The 21,283-nt window shown below is 44.8% G+C and overlaps 1 long non-coding RNA gene across 1 annotated transcript; it reads right to left on the bottom strand.

Annotated features, from left to right (window-relative positions):
* Positions 1–2,785: 2,785 nt before the first annotated feature.
* Positions 2,786–20,386, bottom strand: LOC149432663 (uncharacterized). The gene is made up of 3 exons (XR_016308981.1): positions 20,234–20,386; positions 12,499–12,656; positions 2,786–10,349 (listed from the first exon to the last, which is right to left on the bottom strand). It is a non-coding gene; the product is annotated as an uncharacterized LOC149432663 (long non-coding RNA).
* Positions 20,387–21,283: the final 897 nt, after the last annotated feature.

Genomic DNA, 21,283 nt, shown 5'->3' with positions numbered 1-21,283 from the left:
GTCTCTAACAGGAAGTTGTGAGCCGGATGCCTAAAGCCTAATGGGCACATCAGAGCCCTCTGAGCGAGTACTAATGACTCTGGGACCCGCAGAGTAACTGCAGAGAGCGTACCCAGCTGGGTAGAGCTATGGAGTGGGACCTGAAAGGAGAGACAGGTATACTATTGCAGGAGGCTTGTTCACCTAGGCCAGGGGTAGGCAACCTGCGGCTCTCCAGCTGTTGAAGGACTACAAGTTCCATCATGCCTCTGCAAGTCATAGCTATAACTGTCAGTTTTGTAATGTTACAATGCCTCATGGGAAATGTAGTTCCACAACAGCTGGAGAGCCACAGGTTGCCTACCCCTGACCTAGGCTGACAGAGCAGGGTGCCTCATCTTGGGAATCTCGGTTTGACTGGAGCAGAATGCTGCGGATACACTATACAGGAAGACAAGTCCCAACACTGTGGTGCTCCCGAATAAACAGAGGAAGAGATTGTCCGAGGGAAGATGACTGCTAAAAGTGCTGCATATGCTTTCACATGTGACTGCTGTGGCCTGTCCACTAAATGTGATTGGAAATATACTGCCAGGTGACTCCGGAATGCATGCTGATGTGATGTGACTGTTTTGTGCCATTTTCTAAGTACCACCAGTAAAGTGGAGCATTAATGGGTGGACATTCCTTCCTTTGGGAATATAAAGGTCATGGGTCGGAAATGTCATGCGGGGGCCTCTGGCATGGAGTGGGGCACAATATGGTGGAGGGTATAGCCTCAGGTGGAGGGTTAGTGTTCTATCAAGGCCAGGAGCAAGGCAGGGACTTGTGCTTTGGTGTTAATCACAGAGCCCCTCTTACACCCATCTAATGGGCTTACGAATATCACTCGGTGACTGGTCACAGTGCTGGGGGTGCACAAGGGGCATACCAAGCGCAAAACGTAGACTAAAGACCATCACTGCACTGCCACATACAGTCACGACAAAAATATTCTCATACCTGCATTTCTGTCAGATACCGCACCACTTCGCCCAGAACATTGCTGCCATGACCAATGTTTCGGCATTCTCGTGTTTCTTTCTTTTGTTTGTATCGGTGACACAAAAAAGTGGAAAAACAAAAAGCCAAATCTGACACATTCCACACAAAACCCCAAAAATGGACAAAATTATTGGCACCTCCTCAAAATTGTAAGAAATAATTGCATTCCAAGTTTGTGACGCTCCTGTAATTTGTCATTAAACTCCCCCGTATCCATGACCAGGTGCTGACATATAGAAATCCCACCGACAACCGGGGACAATGGTGACAAATGGCCTCCACCTTTCTGTTGGGTGTCTCTGTGTGCCACATGGAACATGGAGGAGGAAGAGCAGCAAATTGTCTGAGGATTGGAGAACATAAATGGTGGGAAAGCATGGACAATCTCAAGGTTACAAGTCCATCTGCAGAGATCTTCATGTTCCTGTGTCCACTGTGCACAACATTGTAAGGACGTTTACAACCCATGGCACTGTAGGTAATCTCCCTGGACGTGGACAAAAGAGAAAAATTGATCAAAGATTACAACAAAGGATTGTTGGAATGGTGCCTAAAGAACCTCCATCAACTTCCAGACAAATCCAAGCTGACCTTCAGGCACCGGGTACAACTGTGTTGGCTCACACTATACATCACCATCTGAATGAAAAGGGACGCTATGGGAGGAGACCCAGGAGGACCCCACTGCTGACACAGAAATATGGAGGGAGACCCAGGTGGACCCCACCGCTGACACAGAAATATGGAAGGAGACCCAGGAGGACCCCACTGCTGACACAGAAATATGGGAGGAGATCCAGGAGGACCCCACTGCTGACACAGAAATATGGTGGGAGACCCAGGAGGACCCCACAGCTGACATAGAAATATGGTGGGAGACCCAGGAGGACCCTACTGCTGACACAGAAATATGGTAGGAGACCCAGGAGGACCCCACCGCTGACACAGAAATATGGGAGAAGACTCAGGAGGACCCCACCGCTGACACAGAAATATGGTGGGAGACCCAGGAGGACCCCACTGCTGACACATTAATATAATGGGAGACCCAGGAGGACCCCACTGCTGACACAGAAATATGATGGGAGACCCAGAAGGACCCCAATGCTGACACAGAAATATGGTGGGAGACCCAGGAGGACTTCTATGTTGACACAGAAATATGGTGGGAGACCCAGGAGGACCTCACTGCTGACACAGAAATATGGTGGGAGACCCAGGAGGACCCCACTGCTGACACAGAAATATGGTGGGAGACCCAGGAGAACCCCACTGCTGACATAGAAATATGGTGGGAGACCCAGGAGGACCCCACTGCAGACAGAAAAATATGGTAGGAGACCCAGGAGGACCCCACTGCTGACAGAGAAATATGGTGGGAGACCCAGGAGGACCCCACTGCTGACAGAGAAATATGGTGGGAGACCCAGGAGGACCCCACTGCTGACACAGAAATATGGTGGGAGACCCAGGAAGACCCCACCGCTGACACAGAAATATGGTGGGAGACCCAGGAGGACCCCACCGCTGACAGAGAAATATGGTGGGAGACCCAGGAGGACCCCACCGCTGACACAGAAATATGGTAGGAGACCCAGGAGGACCCCACCGCTGACACAGAAATATGGTAGGAGACCCAGGAGGACACCACAGCTGACACAGAAATATGGTAGGAGACCCAGGAGGACCCCACTGCTGACACAGAAATATGGTAGGAGACCCAGGAGGACCCCACCGCTGACACAGAAATATGGTGGGAGACCCAGGAGGACCCCACCGCTGACACAGAAATATGGTAGGAGACCCAGGAGGACACCACAGCTGACACAGAAATATGGTAGGAGACCCAGGAGGACCCCACTGCTGACACAGAAATATGGTAGGAGACCCAGGAGGACCCCACCGCTGACACAGAAATATTGTGGGAGACCCAGGAGGACCCCACTGCTGACACAGAAACATAAAAAAAGCCAGATTGCCAAAACTTACCTGAGGAAGCCAAACCCTTCTGGAAGAATGTGCTGGGGACAGACGAAACAAAATGGCATCTTTTTGGTAAAGCCCATCATTCTACTGGTTTCAGAAAAAGCAAAGAGGTCATTAAGAAAAAGAATCCAGTCCCTCCAGTCACACATAGTGGGGGGGTCACAGTCCCTCCAGTCACACGTGGTGGGGGGTCACAGTCCCTCCAGTCACACGTGGTGGGGGGTCACAGTCCCTCCAGTCACACATGGTGGGGGGGATCACAGATGGTTTGGGGTTGCTTTGCTGCTTCAGGCATTGGATGTCTTGACCGTGTACATGGCATTATGAAATCTGAAGACCACCAAAGAATTCTGGGGTGCAATGTAGGTCCCGGTGTCAAAAAGTTGGGTCTCCAGAGTCAGAGGTCATGGGTCTTCCAGCAGGACAATGACCCCAAAGCACACGTCACAAAACCCTCAGAAATGGTTTCAGACAAAGCGCTGGAGAGGACTGAACTGGCCAGCAATGAGTCCAGATCTCCATCCCATAGAGCTCCTGTGGAGAGATCTCAGAACATCAGTTGGGGAAAGGAACCCTTCCAATCTCAGAGACCCGGAGCAGTTGGAGGAAGAAGAGCGATCCAAAATTCCAATAGAGTGGTGGAAGAAACTCATTGATGGTGACAGGAAGCCAATGATTTCAGTTATTCTTTCCAAGGGGTGTGCTACCAAATATTACATGGAGGGTGCCAATAATTTTGTCCAGTCCATTTTTGGGGTTTTGTGTGGAATGGGTCAGATTTGGCTTTTTGTTTCTTCACTTTTTTGCGTCATACCAATACAAACACAAGAAATAAATATGAGAATGCCGAAACATTTGTCATTGCAACAATTGTCTGGGCGAAGTGGTGCGTTAACTGACAGAAATGCAGGGGGGGGGGGGGGGCAATATTTTTGGCCATGACTGTACATGGATACAACTTGGGTCAGCCTAGGTTCACATCTCTGTGGGTGGGGAATGTGCAGAATTCCTGACCCACAGAGGAATGACTACACCTAAGCAAAGGTTAGGGGTGCCATTAATTTTTTTCTCGTGTTCCTTGTGGGTAAGGCAGCCAATTGAAATGAATGGGTTGTCCTCCTAGGAACATTCACAAGCAGGCAGGCACAGATCTGAAACGAGCCTTCACACTTGCGGTTGGGGGACAGTAAAACCCTATGGTTGAGCCGCGGTTTTACCGCTACAGAACAGCTTCTCCTTTGGCTGGAAAGGCAGCGGCAGGGGGTGTGCAAATGCCCCAGGGCCCTGGCAGGAATGATACCCCTTGGTGTGCTCAGTGGGGCGGCTGTGCAATGCAACCCATTCAAGTGAATGGCGCCAAGCCGCAAATGCCCCACAACCGCGCACAACAATACATTTATAAAAGTCCTGCCATTCAAGGACTTAAAAACGTGAGCTTGGTATTGAGAAAAACTTTCAAGTCAAAGTGATCATTTGTCCAGAACTGAGACCAGGAAAATATGTTACTGGCAGGATCATCAGGTGACAATAAAGACAAAAAAGCCTAAAATACACATAAGTAAACTGGATACATTACAATTTTTTTTTTTTTGGGGTGGGGTACACTTTAACTTTGCAAAGGTAAAAGTTACATAGTCAGATTTAAAAAAGACAAAAATCTATCTAGCTCATTGAATTAAAAAAATGAATAAATAAAGTCAAAACATCCATATACAAATATGAAGCATGATCAATCTGCTCCACAAAGGGATACCTTTCTTCTTGACCACCCTTCCCCCCCCCCCCATGGGGCAATCAGATATTTCCCAGATCACCAATCTCTGGTGTTATCACCTACAAATGTTAATATTCAGTTGTATTATCTGCATTCAGGAATGCATACACATTTTTTTTATATATAATTATTGAGCTGGCCAGAACTAGTTCCTGAGAGTCTATTGGACATTTTGTAAAATTCAATGGAAGATGTGAGAGTGTAAACATTTTACAAATTTTGTTTTTGGATAAGAAAGCATGTCTATAACTCGTAGCTATAGGTAAGATAAAAAAAACATGCAGTATGGATCTACTACATCTATGACACAATCACACCTGAACATAGGGCCTCCTACATATCTCCTGCTGAGATATATCTTATACAACCTCACTATGCCAACCCATTACTATGCAAGTCTCCTGGTAGTCCTCTGTCCTGGTGAGACTTTAGATCCTGTACAACCAAGTCTATTGGTAGTTCTCTGTCCTGGTGAGACATGAGATCCTATACAACCAAGTCTATTGGTAGTCCTCTGTCCTGGTGAGACTTTAGATCCTGTACAACCAAGTCTATTGGTAGTTCTCTGTCCTGGTGAGACATGAGATCCTATACAACCAAGTCTATTGGTAGTTCTCTGTCCTGGTGAGACATGAGATCCTGTACAACCAAGTCTATTGGTAGTCCTCTGTCCTGGTGAGACTTTAGATCCTGTACAACCAAGTCTATTGGTAGTTCTCTGTCCTGGTGAGACATGAGATCCTATACAACCAAGTCTATTGGTAGTCCTCTGTCCTGGTGAGACTTTAGATCCTGTACAACCAAGTCTATTGGTAGTTCTCTGTCCTGGTGAGACATGAGATCCTGTACAACCAAGTCTATTGGTAGTTCTCTGTCCTGGTGAGACATGAGATCCTATACAACCAAGTCTATTGGTAGTTCTCTGTCCTGGTGGGATTTGAGATCTTTTATGACCTCACTTGCCCAACATCATTATTCTGCATGTCTCCTGGTAGGTCTGTCCTGGTCATACACGACATACTACTTAACCTCACTATCCTAACACATAACTATGCAAGTCTCCTGCAGTCCTCTGTCCTGGGGAGACATGAGATCCTACAACACTGTGCTATTCCATCCCTAATATTATTCAGGTATCCTTGCAGTTCTTTGTCCTGGTGAGATATCTCACCCAACCTCACTATCCCAGCTCTATTACTTTGTAAGTCTCCTGGTAGATCTCTTTCCCGGTGAGACATGAGATCCTTCACAACCTCACAATCCTACCACGTTGTTCTGAAAGTCTATTGGTAGCTCTCTGTCCTGGTAGGATGTGAGATCTTCTATGACCTCACTACCCCAACCTCTATACTCTTCAAGGCTACTAGTAGTTCTCTGTGTTGCTGAGACATGATATCCTATATAACTTCACTATCCCGGTGTCATAAATATGAAAGTCTCCTAGTAGTTCTCTGTCCTAGTGAGACATGGGATGCTATACAACTTCACCATCCCAATGTCATTACTATGCAGGTCTGCTGGTAGTTTTACATCTTGGTGAGACATGAGATCCTACACAACCTCACTATGCCAACCCAGTTATTATGCAAGTCTCCTGGTAGTCCTCTGTCCTGGTGAGACTTGAGATCCTATACAACCAAGTCTATTGGTAGTTCTCTGTCCTGGTGAGACATGAGATCCTATACAACCAAGTCTATTGGTAGTCCTCTGTCCTGGTGAGACATGAGATCCTATACAACCAAGTCTATTGGTAGTTCTCTGTCCTGGTGGGATTTGAGATCTTTTATGACCTCACTTGCCCAACATCATTATTCTGCATGTCTCCTGGTAGGTCTGTCCTGGTCATACACGACATACTACACAACCTCACTATCCTAACCCATAACTATGCAAGTCTCCTGTAGTCCTCTGTCCTGGGGAGACATGAGATCCTACAACACTGTGCTATTCCATCCCTAATATTATTCAGGTATCCTTGCAGTTCTTTGTCCTGGTGAGATATCTCACCCAACCTCACTATCCCAGCTCTATTACTTTGTAAGTCTCCTGGTAGATCTCTTTCCCGGTGAGACATGAGATCCTTCACAACCTCACAATCCTACCACGTTGTTCTGAAAGTCTATTGGTAGCTCTCTGTCCTGGTAGGATGTGAGATCTTCTATGACCTCACTACCCCAACCTCTATACTCTTCAAGGCTCCTGGTAGTTCTCTGTGTTGGTGAGACATGACATCCTCTATAACTTCACTATCCCGGTGTCATAAATATGAAAGTCTCCTAGTAGTTCTCTGTCCTAGTGAGACATGGGATGCTATACAACTTCACCATCCCAATGTCATTACTATGCAGGTCTGCTGGTAGTTTTACATCTTGGTGAGACATGAGATCCTACACAACCTCACTATGCCAACCCAGTTATTATGCAAGTCTCCTGGTAGTCCTCTGTCCTGGTGAGACTTGAGATCCTATACAACCAAGTCTATTGGTAATTCTCTGTCCTGGTGGGATATGAGATGTTATATGACCTCACTATCCCAGCATAATTACTCCTTATGTCTCCTGGGTGTCTTCTGTCCTGGTGAAATATATTTCCTATAAAACTTCACTATCCAAACCATCTTACTCTGCAAGTCTCCTAGTAGATCTCTGTGTTCTGCAGGGTTATGTAATCCTTTAAAACCTCACTATCCCAGTCCCCTACCTCTGCAACTCTCCTTGTAGTTATCTGTCCTAGTGAGACATGAGATCCTACACAACCTTGCTATCCCAATCCCATTACTATGCAGGTCTCCTGGTAGTTCATTGTCCTGGTGAGGCATGAGATATTATTTAAAGTCACTCTCCCAACATCACTATTCTCACGTTTCTTGGCAGTTATCTGTCCTGGTGAGATATTCTACACAACCTCACCATCCCATCCCAATTACTCTGAAAGTCAGTTGGTAGTTCTTTATACACACTTATGAAATGTGAGACCTTCTATGACCTCACTATCCTAACTTAATTACTCCTCAAGTCTCCTAGTAACCTTATATCCTGGTAAGATATATTTCTTATACAACCTCAGTATCCAAACCTCATTACTCTGCAGTTTTCCTGTTAGGTCTCTGCACTGATCAGATATGAGCTCTCATACAATATCTTGGTGCCAACTGCATTACTTTTCAAATCTTCTGGTAGGTCTCAGTACTGATGGGATATATCTCATACAGCCTCACTATCCCAACCCCATTGCACTGCAAGTGTCCTGGTAGGTCTCTGTCCTGGTGAGATGTGAGATCCTATACAAAATCACCATACTAACCCCAATACTATGCAAGTTTCCTGGTAGGTCTCTGTCCAGGTGAGATGTAAGATCCTATACAAAATCACCATCTTAACTCCAATACTATGTAAGTCTCCTGGTAGGTCTCTGTCCTGGCGGGATGTACCTCATACAACCTCACTAACCCAACCCTATTACTATGCAAGTTTCCTGGTAGGTCTCTGTCCAGGTGAGATGTGAGATCCTATACAAAATCACCATCTTAACTCCAATACTATGTAAGTCTCCTGGTAGGTCTCTGTCCTGGCGGGATGTACCTCATACAACCTCACTAACCCAACCCTATTACTATGCAAGTTTCCTGGTAGGCCTCTGTCCTGGTGAGATGTGAGATCCTATACAAAATCACCATCTTAACTCCAATACTATGTAAGTCTCCTGGTAGGTCTCTGTCCTGGCGGGATGTACCTCATACAACCTCACTAACCCAACCCTATTTCTATGCAAGTTTCCTGGTAGGTCTCTGTCCAGGTGAGATGTAAGATCCTATACAAAATCACCATACTAACCCCAATACTATGTAAGTCTCCTGGTAGGTTTCTGTCCTGGTGGGATATACCTCATACAACCTCACTATCCAAACTCCATTACTATGCAAGTTTTCGGGTAGGTCTCTGTCTTGGTGAGACAAGAGATCCTATACAACCTCACTATCCCAACCACATTATTACTGTATGCAAGTCTCCAAGTAGTTCTACATCCTGGTGAGATATAGCATTGTGTGGCATCAACCCCCTGCCCATAGTACCCCCGTGAGGCAGTACATTGGGTTACATGGTGTTTAGAGAGGGCATCTTGCCCCTGTGCAAGAGAGGTTACGTCCTGCCCATGGGATTTAGTGTTGCATGGAAACACTGCTGTGAAGTCCTGGCATCTTCAAAGGATTCTGGGAGTTCATGCCCATCCCTGGCATGGTATTTATAGACAAAATGTTGTGTGAGTGGGCAGGAGGGGAATCGTTGTGCAAACCTGGGCACAGCAAACTTTGACATCTTAGACATCATAATGAAGAAAGAATTCTGGGAGAGGGTGGGCTCAGATTCCATTGTAAAGTTAGTGTTGGAGGGAAGACTTCCAGGGTGTTTTATTGGTACTGATTGGCTGACTGGTGGAGGGGAACCTCCAGTTTCCATATTCCCCATCATCGCTGGTGATGTGATGCCAAGTGGAGGTTTGTGCTGGTTTGTTTGGATTTATTCCTAGACTTTGCATTGGAGGCTTAATAGAAGATGTCCAACCTGGGGAAGGTACAGGTAAGGACAGAGATTGGACCTGGTGCATGGTTGGGGATTTTAAAGGATTCACACCAGGAGAGTTCACTTGACTAGAGACAGAAACATTATCCAAAGGCCAAAGATATGATATCATACACAACCTCATTATCCCAGCCCCATTACTGGGCAATTCTCCTTGTCTTGGTGAGACTTGAGATTCCATTACTCTGTAAGTCTCCTTGTAGTCCTTAGTCCTGGTCAGATGTGAGCTGCTATACAATCTCACTATCCCATTCCCATTACCCTGCAGGTCTCCTCACAGTTTTCTGGCTTGGTAGGCATGGGGAAGTGTCTTGTTTCTCCATAATAAAGGTCATCTCCAGACTCTCCATGTCTTCTAGCTCCTCACCCTTTTCCCCATCCTTGTTTTTTCTATGGACAATGACATCACTAGTCACATGCCAAGAACTCAGGCAACCTGGAGGAAGGGTCTGCGGTGCTCCCCACATTAACTCCTTGTGAAATTAGGGTGTGCTGCAGAACTTCATGTTCCATGACCCTTCAGACCATACATGGCATGTGCAGATGGGCTATGGGCAGACTTGTTGCCGGGTAGTAACCTGGACAGTGACGTCCAAGCTTTGTACTCATCCACTGAGACTAGATGCTGAGCTTAAAACAAAGACATAGGAGGTATTCGGTGGGTGGAGCTGGTACCAGTGGGCAAAAGATCACTTAATGCTAATAACGGAGAAAGCTCTGAAATGACTACAACACTGCTAATCGGGCTAAAACTACAGGGTGGTATTTAGGGATGCAGTTACCCTGCTGCACAAAGGGCCGGTGGAGGTCTCCGGTCCCCTGGGCAGGAAATGTGGGGATGAGAGTCTCTAATTTTATTACACATACTCTCCTAATATGAAAAACAATATTTGCCTGGGGATGAGCGCTACAATGGCCCTCATCTTTATTGGAAAAGAGAAATTGGTGGGATTCTTACATTTCTCTTGCATGGAGATCTGGTTCATCTGAAAAGAAAACAGAAGAGTTAATGCTCTATTCTTCTAGAGGGCGACCAATGAGAGAACACAGAGACGGAGGGTGAAGAAAGGAGCAAAGAACTAAGAGAACAAAGAGATAACATTGGATGGAAAGATGATAACTGGGGAATGATAAATAAGAGATGCAGAATGAGAAGGTGAGTAGGACATACTGGAGAAAACAGATCAAGCCATGGATGACGTGGAGGCAGGGCCGGGACAAGGGATGGGCAGGAGAGATGGCTGCCCTGGGCACAATGGTATACTGTAGGGATGGGGGCCCTTTCTGTTGTTGCAAGGCTGATAGGAGTAGTAATTTTGAAAAACGAGTGACTGCTGGGCATAGGATCCCCTAATGTTCGACATTGTGAATGGGGGGCGCAGTTTGGCATCTTTACCCTGGGCTCTGGATGACCTTGTCCCAGCACTGCGTAGAGGTGTCCACTAGAAAATGGTTAGGGAGAATGTCACCAGCACACCGAGGATCACCAGTATAGGTCCAAAAGTTTTACTGAACAATCACATAGTTGCAGCAAGGCAACGTTTTGGAGTCTCGCAGGACCCCTTCATCAGGCTTGTGACCATGCACCAGGCTTAGAATGTTCCTTTGCACAGTACAGAAGATCATGCGGTTACATACATTAGACCAGTGTTTCTCAACTCCAGTCCTCATGGACCCCCAACAGGTCATGTTTTCAGGATTTCCATTATTTTGAACAGGTGATTTGATCAGTTTCACTGCCTTAGTAATTACCACAGCTGTTTCATCTGAGGGAAATCCTGAAAACATGACTTGTTGGGGGTCCATGAGGACTGGAGTTGAGAAACACTGCATTAGACCAAGGCAGCACAGTTGTGCATTCCTTTTTGGTGGCTGGACACTTCACCTTCTAGTATAAAATAATGGTTCATCTGTTTACACAGATTGAAGGAGCTGATACTGACAGCCCAGGACAGAATGTCATCCTTCACCAAGACCTGGGAAATCTGGATACACTATGAAACTATGGATGAGCATAAATTAGTTATGTCCAGGGGTGGACTGACCATTTGGAAACTCAGGCACTGCCCGAGGGCCCGGGGTTAGTAGGGGGCCCCATGAGATGCCCCTGGTACCTTTTTCATAGGCTTTTTTGAGTTTGGGCAAGGACACAGGGGCCCCATGATCCCCTATTGCCCGGGGGGCCCCATGAGTTGTCAGTCCACCCCTGGTTATGTCTACGGTTTAAGCTGCCTCAGGAGATGTGGCTTGAGTAGACCCATGACCCTGGCCTCACATGCCTTACTTATTACCCATCATTACTGCCTGCCTACATATCCCTTTGATGGATTGTTTGGATTGCTATTGGTGGTTGGGAGTAGGGGAAGGGGTGGTTTAGTTGGTGACATGACACTTCCCTGCCTGGAGCAGTACTCACTTTCATTACCAGAACCCCTTCTCCTTGGGCAAGCATAAGGATTTGAGGGACCTTGACAAGGGACAAATTGTAATCTCTAGACGACTGGGCCAGAGCAACTCCAAAATTGCAGGTCTTGTGGGATGTTCACGGTCTGTATTTGTTAGAACCAACCAAACATGGTCCTAGAAAGCAAAATTTGTGAGTGGGTCATGGGTGGCCAAGACTCATTGATGGAGGAAAAGGAGGGTGGAGGCTGGCCTGTGTAGTCCAATCCAATAGATGAAAAAGATCATGCTGATTCTAATAGAATCTGCAAGAACACACAGAGCATTGTAGTTGTTGTGTCGTCTGAGGCTCCCCATGCTGACCCGTGTCCACAGCCCAAAGTCCCTACACTGTCTTTTACATCATGTGGATGGCCGGGTGTGTGTGCGTCACTTACCAGGGGAGGAGATAGCACCAGGATGCACTATGGGAAGAAGACAAGTCGGTGGAGGCAGTGAGATCCTTTATCTAGACAATGCCTTGATGGGTTGGGACTGTTTTAGTGGCAAAAGTCGGACCGACTCAATATTTGGTGGGTGGTCATAATGTTATGGTAGAACAATGTATACTCTAGAAATATTGTGTTTTTATTTGTTGCTTATATGTTCTGCTTACACAGAAAGAACATGCAGCATGGAAGGAGCAGGCACCTAATAATGGATGAATATACACGGAATGAGGAATGGTCTCACCTGCAGTAGACTTTGGAGTTCTGAAGGGACACCTTTAACCAGTGCACTTTCTGGAGTGTATGAGGAGATTGGGTAGGTCACAGGAGGGGCGGTGGCTGTGATGGCATTGTAATCAGGGGGAGGATCCTGGCAGGATTTATTCTGCATTGTAGCTGTTTCTGAAAAAAAAAAAATCATATTGCCATTGAAATCTTAAAAGATGAAAAACAAGTAGACTATCTTCTTCACAAAACATGGGACTGAAGAAAAGAGGGACTGACCAATACACGTCTGTAGACACCAATGACTGGGCAAAGTCTATGACCCTGGACAGCTATAAGATTGGAAATACACATATGTGAAGGCACCAAGGACTGGCCAAGGTCTATGACAACAGAGGACCAAAGGCTGGACAATACAAACATCTGTGGACACCAAAGACTGGGCAAAGTCTATGACCCTGGACAGTTATAAAATGGGAAATACACATATGTGAAGGCACCAAGGACTGGCCAAGGTCTATGACAATTGAGGGCCAAAGGTTGGGCAATACACATGTATGTGGAAACAAATAAATGTTCAATGTCTATGACCCTGGACAGCTATAAAATTGGAAATACACATATGTGAAGGCACCAAGGACTGGCCAAGGTCTATGACAACAGAGGACCAAAGGCTGGATATTACACCAAAGACTGGGAAAAGTCTATGACCCTGGACAGTTATAAAATGGGAAATACACATATATGAAGGCACCAAGGACTGGCCAAGGTCTAAGACAATTGAGGGCCGAAGGTTGGGCAATACACATGTCAATGGGCACCAATGACTGGGCAATGTCTATGGCAACAGAGGACCAAAGGCTGGACAATACACCAAAGACTGGGCAATGTCTATGACCCTGGACAGTTATAAAATGGGAAATACACATATGTGAAGGCACCAAGGACTGGCCAAGGTCTATGACAATTGAGAGCTGAAGGTTGGGCAATACTCATGTCAATGGGCACCAATGACTGGGCAATGTCTATGACCCTGGACAGTTATAAAATGGGAGATACACATATGTGAAGGCACCAAGGACTGGCCAAGGTCTATGACAACAGAGGACCAAAGGTTGGGCAACACACACGTCTGTGGACACTATGGGCTTGGCATTGTCTATGAACTTGGACAATCATTGACTGGGCATTACACAAATGTGAAGGCACTAAGGACTGGACAACATCTTTGTAAATGGAGGACCATGGACTGGGCAATACCCATATCTTTATATATTAACGACTGGGTAACATCTGTTAACCACAATCCCCATGGATGGGTAATATCTGTATCTGAGAGCCCCAAGAACTGGACTATACATAGTTCCATGTCTACCAGGGACCTGGTAATGTATAGTCCTGGAAAATATATCTCTACTATAAAGGCTGGACTATCAGAGATGGGTGAGTAGTATCTCCCTTAGGCACCAAATACTGCACGTCAGTGGACTATATCATGATTCAACCAGTTATGGACATGGGACATGCTACCTACACCCCAAAAAATGAATGGATCTAATGGACGTGTGTTGTATGCCCCGCCCTTATGAAACTCTGACCCCTCCCCCAATACACACACAGCTAGAAGGTGCTATGTATATAGAGAAGCTGTAGAAGACAGTGCTTTCAAAACATAATGTCTGACAGTGTTTATAAACATTGATCAGATGGGAGATAGAGAGATACAAAGCAACATTGTTTATAAACATCGATCAGATGGGAGATGGAGAGATACAAAGGAACATTGTTTATAAACATCGATCAGATGGGAGATAGAGAGATACAAAGGAACATTGTTTATAAACATCGATCAGACGGGAGATAGAGAGATACAAAGGAACATTGTTTATAAACATCGATCAGACGGGAGATAGAGAGATACAAAGGAACATTGTTTATAAACATCGATCAGACGGGAGATGGAGAGATACAAAGTAACATTGTTTATAAACATCGATCAGATGGGAGATAGAGAGATACAAAGTAACATTGTTTATAAACATCGATCAGATGGGAGATAGAGAGTTACAAAATAACATTGTTTATAAACATCGATCAGACGGGAGATAGAGAGATACAAAGTAACATTGTTTATAAACATCGATCAGACGGGAGATGGAGAGATACAAAGTAACATTGTTTATAAACATCGATCAGACGGGAGATGGAGAGATACAAAGTAACATTGTTTATAAACATCGATCAGACGAGAGATGGAGAGATACAAAGTAACATTGTTTATAAACATCGATCAGACGAGAGATGGAGAGATACAAAGTAACATTGTTTATAAACATCGATCAGACGGGAGATGGAGAGATACAAAGCAACATTGTTTATAAACATCGATCAGACGGGAGATGGAGAGATACAAAGTAACATTGTTTATAAACATCGATCAGACGGGGGATGGAGAGATACAAAGTAACATTGTTTATAAACATCGATCAGACGGGAGATGGAGAGATACAAAGTAACATTGTTTATAAACATCGATCAGACGGGAGATAGAGAGATACAAAGTAACATTGTTTATAAACATCGATCAGACGGGAGATAGAGAGATACAAAATAACATTGTTTATAAACATCGATCAGACGGGAGATAGAGATACAAAGTAACATTGTTTATAAACATCGATCAGACGGGAGATAGAGAGATACAAAGTAACATTGTTTATAAACATCGATCAGACGGGAGATAGAGAGATACAAAGTAACATTGTTTATAAACATCGATCAGACGGGAGATGGAGAGATACAAAGTAACATTGTTTATAAACATCAGACGGGAGATAGAGAGATACAAAGTAACATTGTTTATAAACATCGATCAGACGGGAGATAGAGAAATACAAAGTAACATTGTTTATAAACATCGATCAGACGGGAGATAGAGAGATACAAAATAACATTGTTTATAAACATCGATCAGACGGGAGATAGAGAGATACAAAGTAACATTGTTTATAAACATCGATCAGACGGGAGATAGAGAGATACAAAGTAACATTGTTTATAGACATCGATCAGATGGGAGATGGAGAGATACAAAGGAACATTGTTTATAAACATCAGACGGGAGATAGAGAGATACAAAGTAACATTGTTTATAAACATCGATCAGATGGGAGATAGAGAGACACAAAGTAACATTGTTTATAAACATCGATCAGACGGGAGATAGAGATACAAAGTAGCATTGTTTATAAACATCGATCAGACGGGAGATAGAGGGATACAAAGTAACATTGTTTATAAACATTGATCAGAGGGGAGATGGAGAGATACAAAGTAACATTGTTTATAAACATCGATCAGACTCGAGATGGAGAGATACAAAGTAACATTGTTTATAAACATCGATCAGACTGGAGATGGAGATACAAAGTAACATTGTTTATAAACATCGATCAGACGGGAGATGGAGAGATACAAAGTAACATTGTTTATAAACATCGATCAGACGGGAGATAGAGAGATACAAAGTAACATTGTTTATAAACATCGATCAGACGGGAGATGGAGAGATACAAAGTAACATTGTTTATAAACATCGATCAGACGGGAGATAGAGAGATACAAAGTGACATTGTTTATAAACATCGATCAGACGGGAGATAGAGAGATACAAAGTGACATTGTTTATAAACATCGATCAGACGGGAGATAGAGAGATACAAAGTAACATTGTTTATAAACATCGATCAGACGGGAGATGGAGAGATACAAAGTAACATTGTTTATAAACATCGATCAGACGGGAGATGGAGAGATACAAAGTAACATTGTTTATAAACATCGATCAGACGGGAGATGGAGAGATACAAAGTAACATTGTTTATAAACATCGATCAGACGGGAGATAGAGAGATACAAAGTAACATTGTTTATAAACATCGATCAGAGGGGAGATAGAGAGATACAAAGTAACATTGTAGGCACATGCATGGAACATACTCTCAGCACACAAACATTGACCGCCCAGTGACATGACAACACATACAGTCTGCACGGCATGCAGGCATGTAAGCCCCACCCTTTTTCCGCCATACATAAAGGGGTTAAGGCGGAGCTCCATCTGAGAGTAGAAGGAAGCCCCCTGTAGCATCTTTTACCTCCAGGCAGGCCTATCAGAAATCTTCCCTGTAGGTAAATCCAATATCTCCTAATCATGGGACGGTTAGGAGATATTCCTTCTTTATGACAGCCAACGCATGCGCTCTGAAGGCACGGCATACCCTTACCATCTCTTCACAGCACTGTGCCATGGCATGAGACTCCCACGCATGCACGGCAGTGATGTCATCACGGCTTGGCCAGTCAAATGGCTGGAGCTTGCCATGGAAGGAAGACCGGGTGAAGATGGAAGCCCTGGCAGCGGTGACAGCTGGAGGCTTCGTCTTCGGGACGCAGACTAACACATTATCATGCAGGGGATTTTTTACTTTTCGAGTTGGGGCTTACTGCCACTTTCATACCAATTATACTGAGAAATGTCCCCTCCCCCTCCTATCCTCTGTATACATGATTGTAGTGTGTTCCGCTCCACGTATGTAGAAAAGATAATAGAGCGAGCGCTAAATGCAGGATATATTAAAATGATATATATCCAAATGAATTAAAAGCAGCTGGCACTCGGGGTATAGGTCACAGTCCCAGAATCACAATTTCTACAATATCAGTGCAGAGCTAATAAATGCCAAATCCCATAAACGCATGTGACTTAAACGCATCTGTGAGTAAAGTGCTGAAAGTGCAATATTACTAGAACTGGTTCAAGATGGCATAAAATGCAATACAAGAAGCTCATCAGAGCATTCGTGAATTTAATATGTCTCTTGTGCAAAGATATCAGCTGAAGAAATGCCTGTGATTGGCAAGTGAAGTTATCTGTGAAGAGTAATGCAGGCCATAGACAGGTCGAAAATCAGCCGATTTTTCGGCCGAAAAAAAAATCAGCTGTTTTTTGCACCCTTAGTGGGTTAATTGGTCAGCCATTTTCGGGGTTTTGGCACATTTTGTTTATCAGTAAAGTTGGAAAAAAAGCGGCCGATTTTGCAGGTCGGATGATTTTCCCGGCAACGATGGGCAAATAGGCCGATCGTTTTACCGAAGAAAAATCTGTGCATGAGCCGTGACCTGCAAGAAGAGGAAAAAGAAATAGAAGAATAAGAAAAAGGAGAAGAAATAGAAGAAGAAGAAAAAGGAGAAGAAAATGAAGAAGAAATAGAAGAAGAAGAAAAAGAAGAAGAAAATGAAGAAGAAGAAATAGAAGAGGAAGAAAAAGAAGAAGAAAATGAAGAAGAAGAAGAAGATGAAGAAGAAAATGAAGAAGAAGAAAAAGAAGATTTCCAGTCCGCTATCATATTTTATATGAAAAGTCTTGTGGTTGCAACAATGTATCTATTTGTATCTAAATAAAACCATCTGTATCCAAAATGGATACAAATGGATACATTGTTGCAACTGCATTACTTTTCATGTCAAATATAATAGCGGAGCTCTTTGCAAGGGACAGAAACAGGGGCGGACTGACCATTTGGAAACTCGGGCACTGCCCGAGGGCCCGGGGTCAGTATGGGGCCCCATGAGATGCCCCTGGTACCTTTTTCATAAGCTTTTTTGAGTTTGGGCAAGGACACAGGGGCCCCATGATCCCGTATTGCCCGGGGGCCCCATGAGTTGTCAGTCCACCCCTGGACAGAAGTAATTAAATGCCGGCCGTAGATGGGACGAAAATCGGTGGTAACATCGGCCTATTGAACGACCGATTTTTCATTTTTTTTTTTTTTTTAAAACAGACGGTTTTCGACCCGTCTATGGCCTGCATAACTGTGCAACAACTTGTAAAAGGAAATCCCCCCTCGGGACGGATGTACACTCACCAGACCATACATTATAATGTACATTGATTATAATACATCGCACATCTGGGGGTGCAGCGGTATGCTGACAGCTATGGGGTCATCCATCCATCCATCAGGGTGGGTGCCTGGTGGTCCTGGGGAGGAATCAGCTCAGCCACAGGAGCCAGGAAGGTGCTTAGAGTGTAGTATTTTATTTATGGTAATAATAACAAGTAACATAAAAACGTATCCACGTGGAGTACTAAAATTAATAAATAAATGAATAAAGTACCAAAATGGCCGCCGCTCATCAGTAGCAGCGGCTAGAGGTCAGCAATAGGGCTCCACCCAACGCGTTTCGTGTAATAACGCATCCTCAGGGGTATATATCTTTGCACAAGAGACATTAAATTCATGAATGCTCTGATGAACTTCTTGTATTGCATTTTATGTCATCTTGAACTAGTACTAGTAATATTGCACTTTCAGCACTTTACTCACAGATGCGTTTACGTCACATGCGTTTATGGAATTTATGACATGCATTTTTTAGCGCTGCACTAATATTTTAGAAAGTGTGTTCCGGTCCGTTTATGGGGTTCCGCAGTTCCAGGTGCCCTATGCCAGAGCGTGGTCAACAGCTGAGAATTGTGGGAGCCATGATAGCACCCATAGGCTCTCATGTCCCAGTCACTGACCGCATTCCCTCCTCTCCCCAGGAGAATGGAAATCGCTGAATAAACACCCATGACATCTAGGAACTGCCCTCCACCAACCCCCGCCCCACCCTATAGGGCTTCTCACCTGGCTCAGCTCTGGGTTCAGCATGTCCGTTATTTCGAGTGGTAGGGGACCCCAGGGAAAACCACGGCCCAGAAGGTTCTGAGTTGTTTAGTTAGATATCCCTTTTCTTTTCTCTTCTTTCCTTTCCTTTCCCTTTTTCTTTTTCTTTCCCTTTCTCTTTTTCTCTCCTTTTCCCTTTCTCTTTTTCTTTTCTCTTCTTTTCCCTTTCTCTTTTATTTTCCTTTCTCTTTCCTATCTCTTTTCCTTTCCATTCTCTTTCCTTTCCCTTTTTCTTTTCTTTTCCTTTCACTTTTTCTTTTTCATTTCTTTCCTTTTCCTTTCCCTTTCTCTTTTTCTTTTCTTTTCCTTTTTCTTTTCTTTTCCTTTCCCTTTTTCTTTTTATTTATCTTTTATTTTCCTTTTTCTTTTTCTTATTTTCCTTTCCCTTTCTCTTTTCCTTTCCTTTCCCTTTCCCTTTCTCTTTTTCTTTTCTTTTCTTTTCCTTTCCCTTTTTCTTTTCTCTTTTCTTTTCTTTTCCTTCCATTTCTCTTTCCTTTCCCTTTACTTTCTCTTTTCCATTTTCCTTTATTTTCCTTTCCTTTTCCTTCAATAACTTGTTTTTACTCCACCATGTTTCTCTCCCCTCCCCCTCCCCCTCCCCTCCCTCTACTTCTCTTTCATCAACAAGACACTATGGCTGTAACTGCATAGACTGTCAGGACTTGGATATTCTCGGTTTATCTCCCCTCCCCCACCCCTAGATAAAAAATGTTTTAGACCCGCACTCATCTGGGGGGGTTGTTTTGTACGGGGTGAACCGGTTAGACATGCAATGCTTTGAATGCTTTTGCTTCTACTTTGCATCCATTCTATCTTTTAGGTCTAGTTTGGCGCTCTCATTGGATTGTATGGGGGGGTTGATTTACTAAAACTGCACGGTGAAAAATCTGTGGAAACCAATCAGCTTCCATACAATAATCAATAAGTAATAGGAAAAGAAAAAAAAAAAGCTCAGAGAGCTTGGATGGAGAAGGAACAAATGTCCTGATCAGAACAGTCATTTATAAGAATAAAGGGACTTACATAGTAGAGGAACTCAGTGTGGAATGGAAGCCCTGGAGAAGTCCTTGGAGGTAGTGATCAACACCCAGAGAAGGAGGATGAGATCAGAGTAGGAGGAGAAGGAGGATGAGATCAGAGGAGGAGGAGAAGATCAGAGGGGGAGGAGAAGGAGGATGAGATCAGAGTAGGAGGAGAAGGAGGATGAGATCAGAGGAGGAGGAGAAGGAGGATGAGATTAGAGGAGGGGATCAGAGGAGGAGGAGTAAGATGGATCAGAGGAGGAGGAGGATAGATCAGAGGAGGAGGATGGATCAGAGGAGGAGGAGATTAGAGGAGGATGGAACAGAGGAGGAGGAGATCAGAGGAGGAGGAGAAGGAGGATGAGATCAGAGGAGGAGGAGATCAGAGGAGGAGGAGATCAGGGGAGGAGGAGATCAGAGGAGAATGGATCAGAGGAGGAGGAGTAGGAGATCAGAGGAGGAGGAGGGGGGATCAAAGGAGAATGGATCAGAGAAGGAGGAGAAGGAGGATGAGATCAGAGGAGGAGGAGATCAGAGGAGGATATCAGAGGAGGAGGAAGATGGATCAGAGGAGGATGAGATTAGAGGAGAATGGATCAGAGGAGGAGATCAGAGGAGAAGGAGATCAGAGGAGGAGGGGAAAGAGGATGAGATCAGAGGAGGAGGAGATCAGAGGAGGAGGAGGATGGATCAGAGGAGGAGGAGATCAGAAGAGAATGGATCAGAGGAGGAGGAGGAGGAGATCAGAGGAGGAGGAGAAAGAGGATGAGATCAGAGGAGGTATCAGGGAACGAGAAGATCGCCGCAGCGCATGAATCTGCGCATTCGCAGGATTCCGACAAGGCATAGAGGCAGGCAGGCACTAGGACCCAGGCGCACCTGTCACCAATGACTCCGCCGGGCAGGCACTAGGACCCAGGCGCACCTGTCACCAATGACGGCGCCGGGCAGGCACTAGGACCCAGGCATGCCTGTCGGCGCTGGGCGGGCTATTTAAAGAGCACCTTGGTGCTGTTTCAGTGCTGACTGGTCTTCAGCTTCCTCCCTGTGT

This window comes from Staurois parvus, unplaced genomic scaffold (genome assembly GCF_062004578.1).
Source record: "Staurois parvus isolate SC_StPar_1 unplaced genomic scaffold, SC_StPar_1.0 ptg002117l, whole genome shotgun sequence".
Taxonomy (NCBI): Eukaryota; Metazoa; Chordata; class Amphibia; order Anura; family Ranidae; genus Staurois; species Staurois parvus.
The sequence above is the reverse complement of the archived record's forward strand: the minus strand, read 5'-3'. Positions and strand labels throughout refer to the sequence as shown.